Source organism: Cyprinus carpio, chromosome B3 (genome assembly GCF_018340385.1).
Source record: "Cyprinus carpio isolate SPL01 chromosome B3, ASM1834038v1, whole genome shotgun sequence".
In the NCBI taxonomy this organism is placed as follows: Eukaryota; Metazoa; Chordata; class Actinopteri; order Cypriniformes; family Cyprinidae; genus Cyprinus; species Cyprinus carpio.
Window position 1 is genome coordinate 7,931,188 of NC_056599.1, and position 17,338 is coordinate 7,948,525.

General features: G+C 35.4%; 2 pseudogenes; both read left to right on the plus strand.

Annotated features, from left to right (window-relative positions):
* Positions 1-5,023: 5,023 nt before the first annotated feature.
* On the plus strand, positions 5,024-5,888 carry LOC122136454 (annotated as a pseudogene).
* Positions 5,883-7,338, plus strand: LOC109103123 (annotated as a pseudogene).
* Positions 7,339-17,338: the final 10,000 nt, after the last annotated feature.

Here is a 17,338-nt window from a genome sequence, read left to right on the forward strand (position 1 = left end):
ATTGTGCTGCTGGGAGTCTCTGGACTGGAAAGACAGTTCAACAGCAAATGCAATACCTGGGTCTAGAGGCCTTTTAAAGAGAGCAGAACCGAGAGAGTGAGAACAGACCAGGAAGAGTATAAGACAAGAAACATCTCCCTCAATCGGACACGCCAGGATTCGTTCACTCTCAACTGACCGATGAAGGAGATGAAGAATGAGATGGAATGAAGTAGTATGTACCTCTGTTATCCTTGGTCCTCATCTGTTTCCTGTCATCATCAACCCTGGAGACCCTTCAGAGAGGATCAGAGGAACCTCGTTGGGGGCAAGTTCAGGAGAACTTTGGAGCTCGAGGGCTTTGAAGTTCACAATGGTGCTGTTTGTTGGTAGAGAAAAAAATCCAAATACACAATGGGAAGCTCCTTATTTGGATAGTATAAAAGGTTTTCAGAGCTAGTCATGGTGTCACTGCAGAGGACAATATCATGCATTCAACAGTAAAAATGACATTACTATCCAACCCACATCACAAAACTTCTAGAGAGGATTGATTGAAATCATCAAACCGAATGATGGCCAGCATTACGACATTGACATTTATTTAAGAACTCCAATAAAGTGCAGAAAAGGAAAGATGAAACAAGAGAGAGAAATAAAAGTTCAAGAGACGAAACAAGAGCAGATACAAATAGCAGGGATACGATTTTCAACATACACCCTGTATAAAGGAAAAGGGCACAACAAATGTTGTGACTAAAAAGAAAGATTTTATTTCTCATGTGACAAAAATTGAGAGAACGGAATTATATGTAGACAGACACTCTCGAGATCCACAAGAAAACAAGAATGATGAAGAGAGGTGGTCAACAACCTCAGCAAAAGCACTGAGAAACTGCTTAGAACACAAGGGAGAAACAAATACAGTCCAGAAACCAGAAAATACAGAAGAAGAAAATGTGACCAGAAGAAACAACAGACAGAGACAGAACAACATCCAACCCAAATAGGTGAGAACAGTTTATTACACTTTTCCCAAATATCATGACACACTTTTGAAAAATTAAACTTTTGTCTTATTTTTTTCTGCTCTAAAACTATCTGGGCCTCAGTCTCAGAGTGCATCCAGAGCAGACACACAAAACCTGCTCAGTGCACAGATCTCAGGATCGTGATGTGGGGAAAACTGGAGCTGGAAAGAGTGCAACTGGAAACACCATCCTGGGAACAGAAAACATTTAAGAAGAAGAACTTTCTACTGAATCTGTGACTGTGAAATGCCAACAGCATCAGCAGACAGTAGAAGGTCGAAGCATTCTCAGTGATAGACACTCCAGGACTGTTTGATACATCAATCAGTGAAGAACGACTGAAGCATGAATTAGTGAAGTGTGTAGAAATGTCTGTTCCTGGTCCTCATGCTTTTCTGTTTTGTAAATAAAAGCCTATACTGGTAAAAGCCCGACATGCCAATAAGATTTTGACTTTTACTGGAAGTGCACTTTAGAGGATGAGATTTAACAATAACCCTATAATAATAAATACTAGAATTATAAATGAATAATTCGCTAGTTTCATTTGTAAATTAAAACACTAATTTAACAAAGAACGTTAATTAGGTTAGGCAATACACGAATTAAAAGGGGAAATAAGCATAACAAACAATAAATATAAAATATAGCCCTATTTAATATAATGGTATTTTATCAATTATCATATTATACGGTTAGCCTATATGAATAAATGAATGATGCATTTATATAGCGCTTTATAATGTATTGTTGTACACCCAATTCGCTGTACGCGATCATGTGGGGGGTGTCTCTCCTCAACCACCAGCAGTGTGCAGTATCCACTTGGATAATATTATGTATACATAATGATAAAAAAATAATAAAAGCCTTATATGCACATATATTACATAAAAAGACACACGATCAACGGACTGTGGGATGGATAAAATATATTTGAATCAATCTCTGATAATCCTCAGGTTGCTATGGTCACTCGGGTTTTTTTATGCATTATAAACTAAACGCATGGAAAAAGTAAACCAAAAAGATTCGAGCTTCATTTTTTTTTATCGTTACAATGACAGTCAGTTTAGTTATTTAGTTGCCAGGAGTTATGTAAATGAAAACGAAGTCGAATCGATATAAAAACTCTGAGTCATAGACCTCTTTAGATGATGTACGTTATAGTTTATGAAGTGAATTTGCATAATTTTGTTTACATTAAAACTAGCAGTAGGCTAACGCTGAACTAATGTGAACAAAGAGACGCTTTTCTGTGCGCTTGGCGTCCCTCCCACAGGTTTAGAGATCTTAAACAAACACTGTTAATACACATGCAGTTAACCATATGAAACAAATACACATTTTTATGCTATAGAAGTGTGTGATTGGCATAAAGTAAACAACTTTATGCCAATAAACGCTTCCTCCAAAACTTTATTTTCTTTTGCAAAACTTTATTTTTTTGCGTATATATGTGATATTATATTGACTCCCATAATAATCATCCCAGTCAAATTAAACACAACATCATAAATACTACTGCTCTCATAGTTTACAGGAGAACGAATTTTCAAAACTGTGGTAATTTAATTAATAATATTGCTTGTAATCTTTTGGCACAATTACATTGAGTAAATATACAGAATCACTTTTTACAGTATGCAAAATCAACAAAATGCTATTCATGTTGCAATACATGAAACAATCCGATAATGCACTGCAGTATTGAATATCTATATTTGTCACCACTTGTTGAGGATCATGTGATAAATGTTTTCACGGCTAAAATGCTCCTAATCCGTAAAGACTGTTTTTTTTTCTCTCTTAATAGTGTGAATATTAATTTTGCACATTATGCAATTATGGTGGCAATTACATCAACTGGACATATCACTCTTTTTTAAAGTAATAATTCGCCTAAATAAATTTAATTCAGATCAAGTGCCAGTGCCTCCAAAAGCATAGGTTAGCTACCTGCTAGTTTCAAGATTTGTTTTCCAGCATTGTCGCACAAATGTTTGCTATGAAACAGTAAATGAATTTTCTTAGAAAGCAAATTTATCAAAACTGTTAAAAGGCTCAAGAGTCCCAACTGAAGCAAATACTGACCACTATTATGTATGGTGGCAAAGTTTTTTGTTTTTGTTTTTTTTTTTTTTTTTTTTTAATTGATTTTCACTGTCATCCAAGGCTGTGCTTAAAGTCACGTTTGTAGTTCTTCTTGTGTGTTCTCTTTTCTTCAGTGATGTTTTGATCTGTTTCAGTAGGTGTTCATACACTAATGCACAATGCATTACTTAATCAGGTTCACTTAATTATCCGCATTAACTTTAACCCCTTTGATGACTTGGATATGACTTGAAGACTTGCATTGTGACTTGAAAGTCCCACCTCTGCTGTTAGCTGCTAAAAAAATGTTTGTTTTAACCTCTCTCAATAATTACTCACTTTTAACTAACCGGGCAAACCTAAAACAAAAAGTAAACAGGGCTCTAAGAATTTGACAGCTTAGATACTGCACAACCCTCCGCACCAGCTGGTCTTAGCGGTTACACTAAAACCAATCATCCATCACTAAATAATTCAGTGCTGATAAACTTCCCCTGTTTCACAGACAACACTGTAAAAAGGGATTTTTTGAACTTGTAATAAAGATAGCATCAGTTAAGTAAATTTTACAAACAAATAATATTTTTGTCTGTTTACTTTCCAAATATAACGTTTAATTCAATAAGCTACTTGAGGTTTTCGTTTTTATTTATTTTACTTTAATACATAAGTAAATTCAAATGGAACTGCCTAAGTAGAAATTAAAGTTAAAAAACTCATAAGTATATTTTACTTAGAACCGTTTGTTATGTTTACAAGGATTCTTTAAGTAAATATAAAGTTATGATCCCATATTTCCCATCATGCAGTGGGGCATGAAATAATTAAAAATGTACACTGTTTTATGGTTGCTTTTGTTGTTAGTTGTTTAGTTTAGTTGTTAGTTGTTGTTTGTTTTAGTAACATACTGTTTTGTGACACCTGGAGTTCATTTTCTACTCAAAATGACCCATTTATACTCAAACACTATTCACTGATTGTTACCGTCATTGTGTGTGTGTGTACCAAGTTTTGAGGTCTCTGTGTTCATTCGACTATTCATATTTATTGAATAGGCATATTATCTTAAAAGGATAACAGCCTGTCTACATGCTTACTTGCATGTTTGCAAGTGAAATCACATGCTGTAGTAGAATGGTGGTTTTCATGTTGCCTTGTTAAAGTAATTGTATAAACTTGCAGATTTTATTTAATTCAATGTTTGAGTTTTACTTAAAAAATATATGAAGAAGGAAAAATTTGTATACTTTTTTGGTACAGTGATAAGCATTACATAATGTAAAATTTACAAACAAAGAGTCAACAAAATTAACTGGGAATTTCCAAGTAAATTTAACTTAAATATGTCTAATTAAACCTACTAATAATTATGTTTTAGGCTTTTACTTGGCAAATGTTTGTAAATTTACTAGCCTTTTCTGAGTGAAAAAAAATTTGCAAAGTTTTTTTCAAGTAAAATCCTACTCCACATTTTTACAGTGAAGGCTTAAGTCTAGTCCCAGACTAAAATGCATGGCTGGACTGTTTTAAACTGAAAGAAACTTGCACAGACTGATCTTAAAATATGCTGGTGCCATTGTTTTGTCTCAAGATGCCACAAGTATTGTTATTTTCTGAGGCATGTTTATTAAAGGTACTTATGGTGCACTTGAAGTTTTAAAAAAAATTGAGCTGCTGGCAAAAACTTAAGAGATTTAGGCAGGACAGAGGGGCCGCTGCTGTATATATTTGAGTGGCCCCTCCCCTAACAGATGTAATCTCACTCCAAACTTTTGTTATAACTTGAGAGCCCTGCTAACAGATGTACTCTCACTCCAAACTTTTGTTATAACTTGAGAGCCCTGTTAGTTGTTAGTTAGCAGTGTGTTAGTTAGCTGTTTACTAGTCTTGCTATCCCATCTGTGAATACTGATACAGGTAGAGCACTGGATGGAGAACAATTTCGCTCAGACTGTTTCAAGATACAAAGAAAAATATGTTGACTAAATGCATTAGTGAACAAGTGTTTCTAGTGAAATAGCAAAAGATATCTGGGACTGAAAAACTGGCATTTTAGAATCAAAGAAGCATCTAAGAACTTAATGACATGATCTCTTTGCCTGCAGGTGATTCACAGGAGCTGAGGATTGTGCTGCTGGGAGTCTCTGGAACTGGAAAGAGTTCAACAGCAAATGCAATACTGGGTCGAGAGGCATTTAAAGAGAGCAGAACCAGAGAGAGTGAGAAACAGACAGGAAGAGTAGAAGACAGAAACATCTCCATCATCGACACGCCAGGATTCTTCAACTCTCAACTGACCGATGAAGAGATGAAGAAGCAGATGATGAAGAGTATGTATCTCTGTTATCCTGGCCCTCATCTGTTCCTGCTCGTCATCAACCTGGAGACCTTCAGAGAGGAGCAGAGGAACCTCGTGGAGCAAGTTCAGGAGAACTTTGGAGCTCAGGCTTTGAAGTTCACAATGGTGCTGTTTGTTGGTAGAGAACAAATGTCGAAAAGAGAGCTGACAGTCTTTACATTTACTCTAAAGTTTCAGGAACTAGTCAGGCACTGCCAAAGTAAATATCATGTGATCAACAGTAAAAATGAGATGAATCAAAACTCACATCACAGAGCTTCTAGAGAAGATTGATGAAATCATCAAACAGAATAATGACCAGCATTATGATAATGTGATTTACTTACAGTATCAAACAAAGAAAGAAAGAAAGGAATAAACAAGGAAAAAAGAACGGCAGAACAAATGTGCAAGAGACAAAACAACAGCAGGTAATAGTACGGGACACGATTCACAACTACCCTGTAAAGGAAAAGGACACAACAAATGTTGTGACTGAAAAGAAAGATTTTATTTCTCATGTGACAAAAATTGAGAGAACTGAATTATATGTAGACAGACACTCTCGAGATCCACAAGAAAACAAGAATGATGAAGAAGAGGTGGTCAAAACATCAGCAAAAGCACTGAGAAACTGCTTTGAACACAAGGGAGAAACAAATACAGTCCAGAAACCAGAAAAATACAGAAGAAGAAAATGTGACCAGAAGAAACAACAGACAGAGACAGAACAACATCCAACCCAAATAGGTGAGAACAGTTTATTACACTTTTTCCAAATATCATGACACACTTTTGAAAAGCTAAATAAAACTTATTTTCTTGTTTGTCAAACTCAGTCTCAGAGTGCATCCAGAGCAGACACACAAAACCTGCTCAGTGCTCAGATCTCAGGATCGTGATGGTGGGAAAAACTGGAGCTGGAAAGAGTGCAACTGGAAACACCATCCTGGGAGAAAAGATATTTGTAAAAAAATTTTCTTCAAATCTGTCACTAAGACATGCCAACAGCATCAGCAGACAGTAGAAGGTCGAAGCATCTCAGTGATAGACACTCCAGGACTGTTTGATACGTCAATCAGTGAAGAACAACTGAAGAATGAATTAGTGAAGTGTGTAGAAATGTCTGTTCCTGGTCCTCATGCGTTTCTGCTGGTCATCAGACTGGACGTGAGATTCACAGATGAAGAGAAAAACACAGTCAAATGGATTCAGAAGAACTTTGGAGAAGAAGCTGCACATTACACCATCGTTCTGTTCACTAGAGGAGATCAGTTAGAGAAGGAAAATCTGACTATTGTGGAGTTTCTGACAGAAAACAAGCAGATTGGAGAGCTAGTTGAACAGTGTAAAGAACGTTATCATGTGTTCAATAACACAAAAGAAGAAAATCGATCACAGGTCACTGAACTGCTGGAGAAGATCCACGGAATGGTGAAGGAGAACGGAGGAGAGCATTACACAAATGAGATGTACCAGGAAGCTCAGCGAAAAATAGAGGAAGAAGAGAAGAGGAAGAGAGAAGAAGAGGAGAGACAGAAGTTGGAAGAGCAGGAAAAGATAAGAGAAGAGGAAAGAAATAGTCTGGTGAATAAGATGGCCTTATTGGGAACAGGTGTAGTAGTTGGTGCAGGAGCAGCAGTTGTAGTTGGTGGAGGGACACTTGGTCCAGTTTTAATCTCAGGAGCAGCAGCTGCAGGAGGTGCAGCTCTGACCTCTGTTGTTAAAGGAGAGACACTATCTGAAGCTGTAATGGCAGGAGCAGCAGCTGCTGGAAATGCAGCACTGAAATCTGTTACTAGTGGAGCATCAATACCTGCAGCTTTAATGGGAGCGACGAGCAAGAAATCAAAATTTCTGTTAAAGCAACTCATTTTCCTAGAAACATCAGTTTAATCATTTTAATGCTACACTGACTTCTTATGAGGTGAATGGCTTCTTTTTCTTTTGCCATGCTCTTAAAATGTAAACATACACATGACTTATATAATGAATTGATGAATTTTGATTTATGAATTCATGTTTAAACAAAATAAATAAAAAAGCCATTACTTCACTAGCCAGCTAGACTTGAATGATCACATATTCTGCTCAGTTACCAGATGATGTAATTTCCAGCTGCTAGTGCACTTGATGCGTCCACTTGTCGTTTCATTCTTACAGGAGAAACACTTGCACTGGGAGCATTATCAGACAACATGATGAGAAGTGTGGATTTACAACCTAACAGTCTTCAGGAGATTTACAAAAAAACTTGTATAAATGGTATCAACAAGAAAATAAAACCAGAATATATTATATCATGTTCCAGTAAGAAAGTGTTTAGTGAATGTGGTGCACAGTAGATTTGAGACTCAGTCTTACGCCATCACTTGTGGCGTGATAGTTTAAACATGTGGCACGTTGTTCTCTTTGCATTAAAATAATATTATTTATTAATTAATTATATTTTGAGTATTGTAATGTGATCAAATTGATTGTCATCCAATTAATTCTGTAATCAGCATGTACTGTATGAAAGCATAACATATAAGATAAATACATCTTGAGGTTAACTGAATTTTTTTTTTATAAATATCCTCATTTTCCTTCTTGGGCTTTAGCTTTTCTAATAAAAAATGACTTCCTGTAAAAACAAAGGTCATTTACTTAACTTCATGTTTTCTAAACCTGTTTGAGTTTCTTTTCTCCATGGAAGGCAAAAGGAGATATTTTTCATGACTATCCAAGCAGCTGTTTTTAATTTATCAAAGGATTTATATATATATATATATATATATATATATATAGTATATATATATATATATAGATATATATATATATATATATATATTACAGCCTATGGTTTTCTGAGTTCAAACACTGAGCAAACCTTACGCTAGGTAACTTCTGAGGTAAGAGACTGCACATACTCAAGAGGCCTCGATCAAAAACATACTTTGGCATGTTCTTTATACTGGCAAGTGTCAGATATTCAGCCAATGGGGTGGAGATGACTGATTTTTTTTTTTTTTTTTCTTTTCTTTTAAGTATGAAGCAGTATAGCCACTTCCAGTTTTGCTCATTTGAGTTTAGAAAGTCAGAAGGAAGAGACTCTAGACGACGAAACTGCAAGAGACACAACGGCATCAAAACATAAAGGTTAGTTTAAAAAAAAAAAACTAATATGAAAAGCCAATTTTGAGAATTGAATTATGCTGTGTTTTTTTATGTCTGACCGCACCAAGGCCTTTAAGGTTATGAGAAAGTTACAGGCAGGTGAGTTTGATCAAGGTTGGAGTTGAACTGCAGGAAGGTGGACGTTGAGGGCCAGAGCTGAGAACCCCTGCATTAGTGTATATATATACTGAATAAAATATGATATGATGTTGCCAAAATAATGGTGAGGCTAAGTCTTTTGTGTGAAGCTTGAACAACCATTTCTAATTAAAAGGAATGTGACAGAGCCTGTTAGCTGCTAAAACATGTTGTTTTAACCTCTCTCATAATTAGTCACTGTTAACTAACCTGAAAACCTAAAACAAAAAGTAAACAGGGCTCTAAGAATTGACAGCTTACATACTGCCCAACCCTACCAGCTGGTCTTAGTTACACTAAAACCAATCATCCATCACTCCCCTAACAGATGTAATCTCACTCCAAACTTTTGATAAAACTTGAGAGCCCTGGTTGTTAGTTAGCAGTATGTTACTTTGCTAGTTGTTAGTCAGCAGTAAGTTAGTTGTTAGTTAGCAGTACACAGTAAAATCACCAGATTTAAATCAACTCTGCTCAGAGTGCATATTGTCCCAATCTGCAGAGAGTTAAAATAACACTGAAGCAGTGTTGAAGTTAATGAGAAAATTAAGAGATTAATTAAGTGCTGCTTGAGCAGTAGTGATGAGCAGTTGCTGTTAACAAACAGAATCACTGAAGAAAAGAGAAATACAAGAACTACAACTGACTTCAGACACAGTTTTGGATGAAATCAACTGAAGAAAAAAAAAAAAAAAACTCATTGTCACCATAATTGTGGTCAAGGTTTGCTTTAGGCAGTCTCTTGTCCCTTTTAGTCGAGTAACGTAATTTGTTTCTAAGCAATTGCAATATTGTTTCACAGCAAATGTTTGTGTTTTGCTGACTCAAATCTTGAAGTAGCAGTCAAGCTTATACTTTCTGTCTATAACTCATGACAATTGAACATCATTTAAGTGTTCTCTCTCTGGTTTATTGTTTGACATTCAGCTGTTATTGAACTGTAAAGTGGTGACAATTATTTTTCATACTGCAGTGCATGATGGGAGTTTTTACTATGGTGTTACCCAGCATGCATTTCAGCATGAAGCATTTTGTTGATTGTCACCAGTGTTGAGATACATATCCTGGTTTATGATGTCTGTGTGTGTCTAAACAAACACACCCAGATACAGCCTGTAGATCAAGGTGCGGTTGCACTACTCTGATTGGTTTGATCTTTTTTTTTTTCCCCATAGCCATACATGAGAAAAAATGTTGGTGTAGGATGGAGTATGTTGTTTAAAAAGCTAAAAAACACTGTGCAGTTTTATAAAGCCTTCATTATAATGCACAGTTCTATGGGAGGAAATCGCTTTAAACGTGGTTTATTAAAGGATGTGCATTTGTTGCACACTGTAAACCCCGACAAGTAAATTAACTCAAACCGTTTGAGTAAACAGATATCCTTAAAAAAACCTGACAAGTTAGGTTTACTCAAAACCGTTTGAGGAAACCGATTGCCTTAAACCATTTAAGTTTTAAAAACTAACACACTACAGTGCCCGACAAGTAACGTAACTCAAACATTTTGTGTAAACAAATATCCTTAAAAACATGACAGGTTGGGTTTACTCAAACCATTTGAGGAAACCGATTGCCTTAAACCATTTAAGCTTTAAAACTTAACAGTTATGAGTACTCTGAACTTAATTCAGTTGAGTTCACTGAAAGAAGATATACATTGCAATTAAGTAATTAAGTGATTAATTGAGTGATAATTGAGCATTAGTGATGAACACCTGCTGTTAACAAACAGAATTACTGAAGAAAAGAGAGAAAGGAACTACAACTGACTTCAGACACAGCCTCACTAAAGCCTGACAAGTTATGTTAACTCAAACCGTTTGAGGAAACCGATTGCCTTAAACCATTTAAGTTTTAAAACTAATAGTTGTGAGTACTCTGAACTTAATTCAGTTGAGTTCACTGAAAGAAGATATACATTGCAATTAAATAATTAAGTGATTAATTGAGTGATAATTGTGAATTAGTGACGAACAGCTGCTGTTAACAAACAGAATTACTGAAGAAAAGAGAAACACAAGAACTACAACTGACTTCAGACACAGCCTAGGATAAAATAAACTGAAATTAAATACATTAAATCTCTCAAGATCTGATTAAACAACCCCACAAACAGCATCACCAGCTCCACTTATTAATAACCAGACTGACTTTATTTCTGTCAGACATCTACAGAATATCTGATTGAGAATTAACTAAGGTTTAGATGTTGATTTATTGCTTCATTTGAAGTAACCATGTTAGAGATCAGTGGTTGCTTTAGTTGGGCTCTTGACCCTTGATTTCTGTCTTAGATTTTTCTCTGGCTGTTGTAACCGTTTGTTGTAACTCAAAAGCCCAGAGAAAATATCATCAGATATTATACACACACTCACACTCTTAGAAGCTGTTTTTATCCAAAGCAACTTACAGTGCATTCAGGTTAGTATTTTTTTTTTTTTTTATCTGACATGTACCTCGATGTTGGTTGTTATACTGCATATTGATGATGATAATCATTGATCATTGAACTGTTTGGAGTCTAATCTTTGATAAAATACGTGTTGTGTAATTAGTTGGATTGATTACAGTGAAAGTGATTCTAAGAGCCAGGGGTTCTGTAATATTCAGTTAATATAAAGAACTTTTGAAACAGTTTGGTTTTCTGTGGTGTCACTTAGTCGCACACAGACATCAATAATATGAACCTCAACAATGGTGACCTTAAAAAAAAACAAAAAAAAAAAACCTTGCTGCAGAGCATGCTGGGAGCCATGGATGAGTTTTGTCCTACAATAGTACCCAGCATGCATTGCAGCATGTTTTTTTTTTTTTTTTTTTTTTTCTAACCATTGTTGAGGTTCATATTCTGATTATTGATGTCTGTGTGTGACTAATTGACACCATAGAAGACCAAACTGTTCAGAAAGTCCTTAATATTATCAGATTATGAAAAAACCACTGACTTTTTGTATGGATTTCATTGTAATCAACTGAACTATAGAACATCTATTTAATACGATTTTGAACTCTGAACAACTCCATAACTGATGATTATCATCACCAATATGCTGTATAACAACCAATACCTGATCATATTTTTTCTGGGTTTTTTGAGTTATAACAAACATGTTTCAAAAACACATGGTTACAACGTCCAAAAAAAATGATCTAAAACAGAAATCAAGGGTCAAGAGCCCAACTAAAGCAAACACTGATCTCTAACATGGTTACTTCAAATGAAACAATAAATCAACATCTAAACCTTAGTTAATTCTCAATAAGATCTTCTGTAGACGTCTGACAGAAATAAAGTCAGTCTGGTTATTAATAAGTGGAGCTGGTGATGCTGTTTGTTAACAGCAGCTGTTCATCACTAAAGCTCAATCAGCACTTAATTAATCACTTGATTACATAATTGCAAAGTTTTAAAACTTACATGGTTTTAAGTAAAGGCAATCTGTTTACTCAAACGGTTTGAGTTACTGTGACTTGTCAGGTTTTACAGTGCATGAATCTGTTTACTCAAACGAAGATTGTCTAAAATACGGTGGCCAAGAAGGGCAAAACAGATTACAATTATGAAAACAAATTAACAAATTACAAGCAAATGCAAATCTAAAAACAAAATAACAATTCAGAAAACACACAAAAAAATTTCAGAAAACATTATAACAAATCAGTCAATCAATCATTGACAAATTCGAAAACAAAATAAGTCATAAAAACACAACGACAAATCCAAAAACAACATTTCAGAAAACATAATGACAAAATCAGACAAACCGGAAGAGGTAGGTATAGTTTTAGACAGCTCCATTGGTTTTGGGATTACTCACCACTGTCTGGACGAGACATCTGTCAATCAATGTATACAGAAATAGAAAGTTCTGAGATGGTCTTAAAGTAGCTTGGTTTAAATGTATTGTATAAATTGCGCTTACTATGAAATAAAACATACGGAATGTCTATTTATACTTTGTGTAAATTACCTGCCTTATTGGCATTTTGGCATAAATACTTTGTTAGTTTCAGTGGCGCAGATGGTTAAGCCTTTGTCTTTGTGTTTTTTTGTGATCGACCAGGTCAGCTCCAGTGGTGCAGGTGGTTAAGTGTCTGCCTGTAGCATTTTGATGCAATCATACATCGTAAAGGCATTTATTTTTAATAAAAATTAAGTAAATAATCAAAAAGGTGAAAATAAAGTATAGGGTATGTTCGGGTAGGTGTAGGGAGTGCTTTATTGTACCAATAAGGTGGCATCCATTTAATAATTTGAATTAAAATTATAATTTACACTCAATAGGTTATTATTGCATACTGTTTTATAATGTACTGCAATACTGATATGCAGATAATTGCCACTACTTGCAACAAGTAGTATACATAGCAGAAAATCCTGCTATTTTGACATAGTGTAAATAGGTATTTGCACTTAGTGTAAATATCATATTGCTAAAAATATAACTTTTTTCACTTAGTGTAAATAAAATCCATTGCTAACACGATATTTGAAAAGGGTTTGGCAAAAGGTGGGATTGCACCCGGGTCGATTGCGTCGAAGGGCTAAGGGCAGAAGCTTAACCATCATCACCACTGGAGCTGACAAATTATTATCGCCAAAATGCCAATAAGGCAGGTAATTTGCACAAAGTGTAAATAGACATTCCGTATGTTTTATTTCATAGTAAGCGCAATTCATACAATACATTTAAACCGAGCTACTTTAAGACCATCTCAGAACTTTCTACCATGACTCTGCTGTTTTTCGGCTGGTTATTTCTGTATACATTGATTGACAGATGTCTCGTCCAGTCAGTGGTGAGTAATCCCAAAGCAATGGAGCTGTCTCAAACTATACCTACCTCTTCTGGTTTGTCCGATTTGTCGTTGTGTTTTCTGAAATGTTGTTTTGTTTTTGGATTGACATTGTGTTTTATGACTTGTTATTTTGTTTTCGAATTTGTCATTGTGTTTTCTGATTTGTTATAATTTTTTTCTGAATTTTTGTTGTGTTTTCTGAATGGTTATTTTGTTTTTTTAGATTTGCATTTGAGATTGTAATTTGTTATTTTGTTTTCATAATTGTAATCTGTTTTGCCCTTCTTGGCCACGGTACTAAAAATGCGTGTGCCTCACTGATCTCTAAATAGCCACTGAATGATAAATAACAGTTAAACTTAAAGCTGTTAAAATGTATGAAACTGTTTGCTGAAATCACCATCTTAACAACTGCACTGAAATAAGACCAAGATGTGCATGAAATTGCTTCGTTACTATAGCAAAAGATTACAGTTATGTCCTTTCAGAATCATCACTGGCCGATAGAAATAAAAAGGGTACAAAAAATGATTTGGGTCTATATAGCTAATTTTGCCCTTCATGACAACTGTGGGTGTGGGTGTGGGGGTGGGGGGGGTGAATTTTTTTTTTTTATAAATGCATTTGGACCTCTTTAGACTCAAACTCTTTGAAAACATTTGGCTGAATTCACATTTCTTATGATACCCAGATGCATTTACTGGTTACGTTCACACACAGTTATTTAAGAGAAAGACAAGGACAAAGTAACAAATGAACTACTGCGCACGTGTGATCTGAGCAATGAGTCGGATTTGAGCAGTAATGCAGTGTGAACACAGACCATACTGACCTTTTATAAACCCAACACAGGTGTTTTTTCATGAAAGTGCAGACATGTTTAAAATGAGCTCCAGCTTAATTGCAGTTTTAATAAGGGAGCAAAATGTCTAGCAATCTCACATCTAAATATAGACCTATAAAACTACACTCTCAGAAAAAAAAGGTACAAAAGCTATCACTGGGACGGTGCCTTTTCAAAAAGCACAGCTTTGTACCTAAAAAAGTCCATACTGGTACCTTGAAGGTACAAATTAGTCCCTAAAGTGTACATATTAGTACCTAAAAGGTACAAAAGTGTGCCTTTTGAAAAGGTACCACCTCAGTGACAGCTTTTGTACCTTTTTTTCTGAGAGTGTATGCAGGCCAGAGTGAGTGTATTTAATAGTTTCAGTTTCAGCACTCTGCAGCTAAGACAGAAGAGGGTGCCAGCAGAGCTGTCAGTGTGCTAGAAACACTCCTGTAAAAAGCAAAACAGTGTTGCACTTTCTGCACAAATACTGTGACGTGCATTGTTTGTTTTTAGACTGGTTAGTGAAGTAAACGACAAGTATCAGCGACACGAGAACGGTGGTGAAAAAGAGAGACACGAGTAAACGCTTCAAAGTCAGAAATGACTGTTGGAAGAGCAACAGGAATGGCAGATCCGTGTCTCCAAACAAGTATAATTGAGACGGCTGGAGCTTCAAGTGCCATTGGGCTTCCAGTGCTTCTACTGGGAGTCAGCTTTGCACTCGCTTACGGTGCACTGGGGGGAACCGGCCTCTCGCTGGTTTTTAGGGGGCTTCAGTGCGTTGGCATCTTCAGAGGCGGTTTGGCTGTGATCACATTAGCGGCTCTCGGGAGGATGGCGGCGGCTGAAGCGGTGAAGGTCTCCGGGGTTGACGGTGTGGCTGCCGGAGCTTTAGCAGCAGCTGCTGGTGTGACTGTATCTGCGTTTATATCAGCGATTGTAGCTGCGTTAACAGCCCAGAGTATAAGAGCAAGACTGGAGACAGCTGCCAACAACTTCATCACCTGCATGATCCATACAGAAGGATGGATTCGTCTGTTTGCGATGGGAATGTCATTGTTGTTTGGGCAAAAAAACAGAAATAGAGGACTGGATGAGGATGAAGATTCTGAGGAGAATAGTGAGGACGAAAATGAGAGAGAAAGAAAGAAAAGAAGAAGAAAAAGAAAAATAAGAAAAAAACACTGACTTCTTTAAAGAACACCATTTAGAGATCACATATGGAGAGTTTCATGACTTTGTTCAAATGTATTTTTAAGTGTGAACACTATAGATGACAATCTTGAAGGTGGTTTTGACTGTTATCTTGCTTTCCTTCGCTGTCTTTAACTTCAGTTTAATATGTAAACTACAATGCTTCACATGCAGAATTAAGATGGATGTCTTATTTCTTCAAACTAAGATCAACTTTCACAAACTAAATAACCGTTTAATCAAAACATGATGGTTCAAACTACTGAAGTGTCTTCTATTGACTACATATCCAACTCAAGATATAGAATTATTGAAAAACATGTTAAATACATCATACAACTCTGTTTTCTTCACATTTCTGTAGCATTTATTTGAGCACACATTTATCATATTTATGAAGGCCATTTCATGATTATGGTGTTGAAATATTTTAACTTGAAATAGATTGATTGCACTGTTTCTGTTCATAGAATTACATTTAATTTGATTACATTTCTAAAATTTCCATAAAATTTCTCAGGATGCCACAACTGAAACCGCTGTATGTTCTTTACTCTACAGTATATAATAAACAGCCAGTGGCTGGTGTTGCATGATAATTAGAGTGAAGCAGATTTAATTTGTCTTATTCAGATCATACAATCAGACAAAAGCGAGAAAATTAATGACAAGATCAAACTGGTAGAGACATAATGGCATCGTCATATAAAGGTCAGTGTAAATTAAATAACCAGTTATGATATTTATAGCTAGTTTCATAGAATACTAATATTTATATTTTTACAGTGTGCTTTTTGTTTCTGGTATTGAAAGCACTCAAAGATAAAACAAAGTAAAAAGAAGGAACGCCTTATTATTACTTAATGGTCTGAATTTTATACTGCATCATAATGTTAGCATAAAAGTTCAAAGTATGATGTTGCCAACACAATGGAAGTCCTGTAGCTCAGCTGGTAAAGACACTGCTGTGGGTTTGATTACAAAGTAACAAATACAGGCAAAATGAATTCCCTGCATGGACTGTAAGTTACTTTGGATTAAATGACCTGCTTAATGCAAAAATAAAAATGAGCATGTTGTCCATCTCCAGTTTAAACAACCTTTTCACAATGCTTTAATATATATATATATATATAGTTTAGTGTTTAATGTTCCTCATTAAATAATTTCATTTGGACTGTGTGTAAATAATAGCTGGTGCGTCTCAGTGAGAGTTTCACTCTGTAACCCTGATGTTGAATTACTGTGCATGTTTAATATCTTTTTATTTACCAAGGGTGTTTGGGAACATTTTTATTTGTGTTATTGTATTACAGTATATGTATTTGTTTATATGCCACCCTTTGCCAATATTGTTGGCTGACAAATAGCTAACTTCAGTTATGATTAACAACACATTGCTGGATCCTTGTGTATCTAATCTCTATGGTTTTGCATTAAGTTCTTTATTTGTGTTCCCTTCATATACACTGTAAAAAATTGTTGTAAAAAGCAGCCATATTCTGACAGTAACATGTTTTTTCATTATAACAATAAAAAAAAAAAAAATATTTTGGGAAAAATTTATTGTTTTCAAGAAAGTAGCCTTCTCCAGTGCCCTGAATTAACAGTGTTCAGATTTGACACTCAGAGACTGTTTCAAATCACACCCTACACCAGGGATCGTCAAATCTGGACCACAACATCCACTTTTCTGCAGAGTTTAGCTCGAACCCTAATCTAACACACCTGAGCATGCTAATCAATGTCTTTGGGATCATTAGAAAGTCA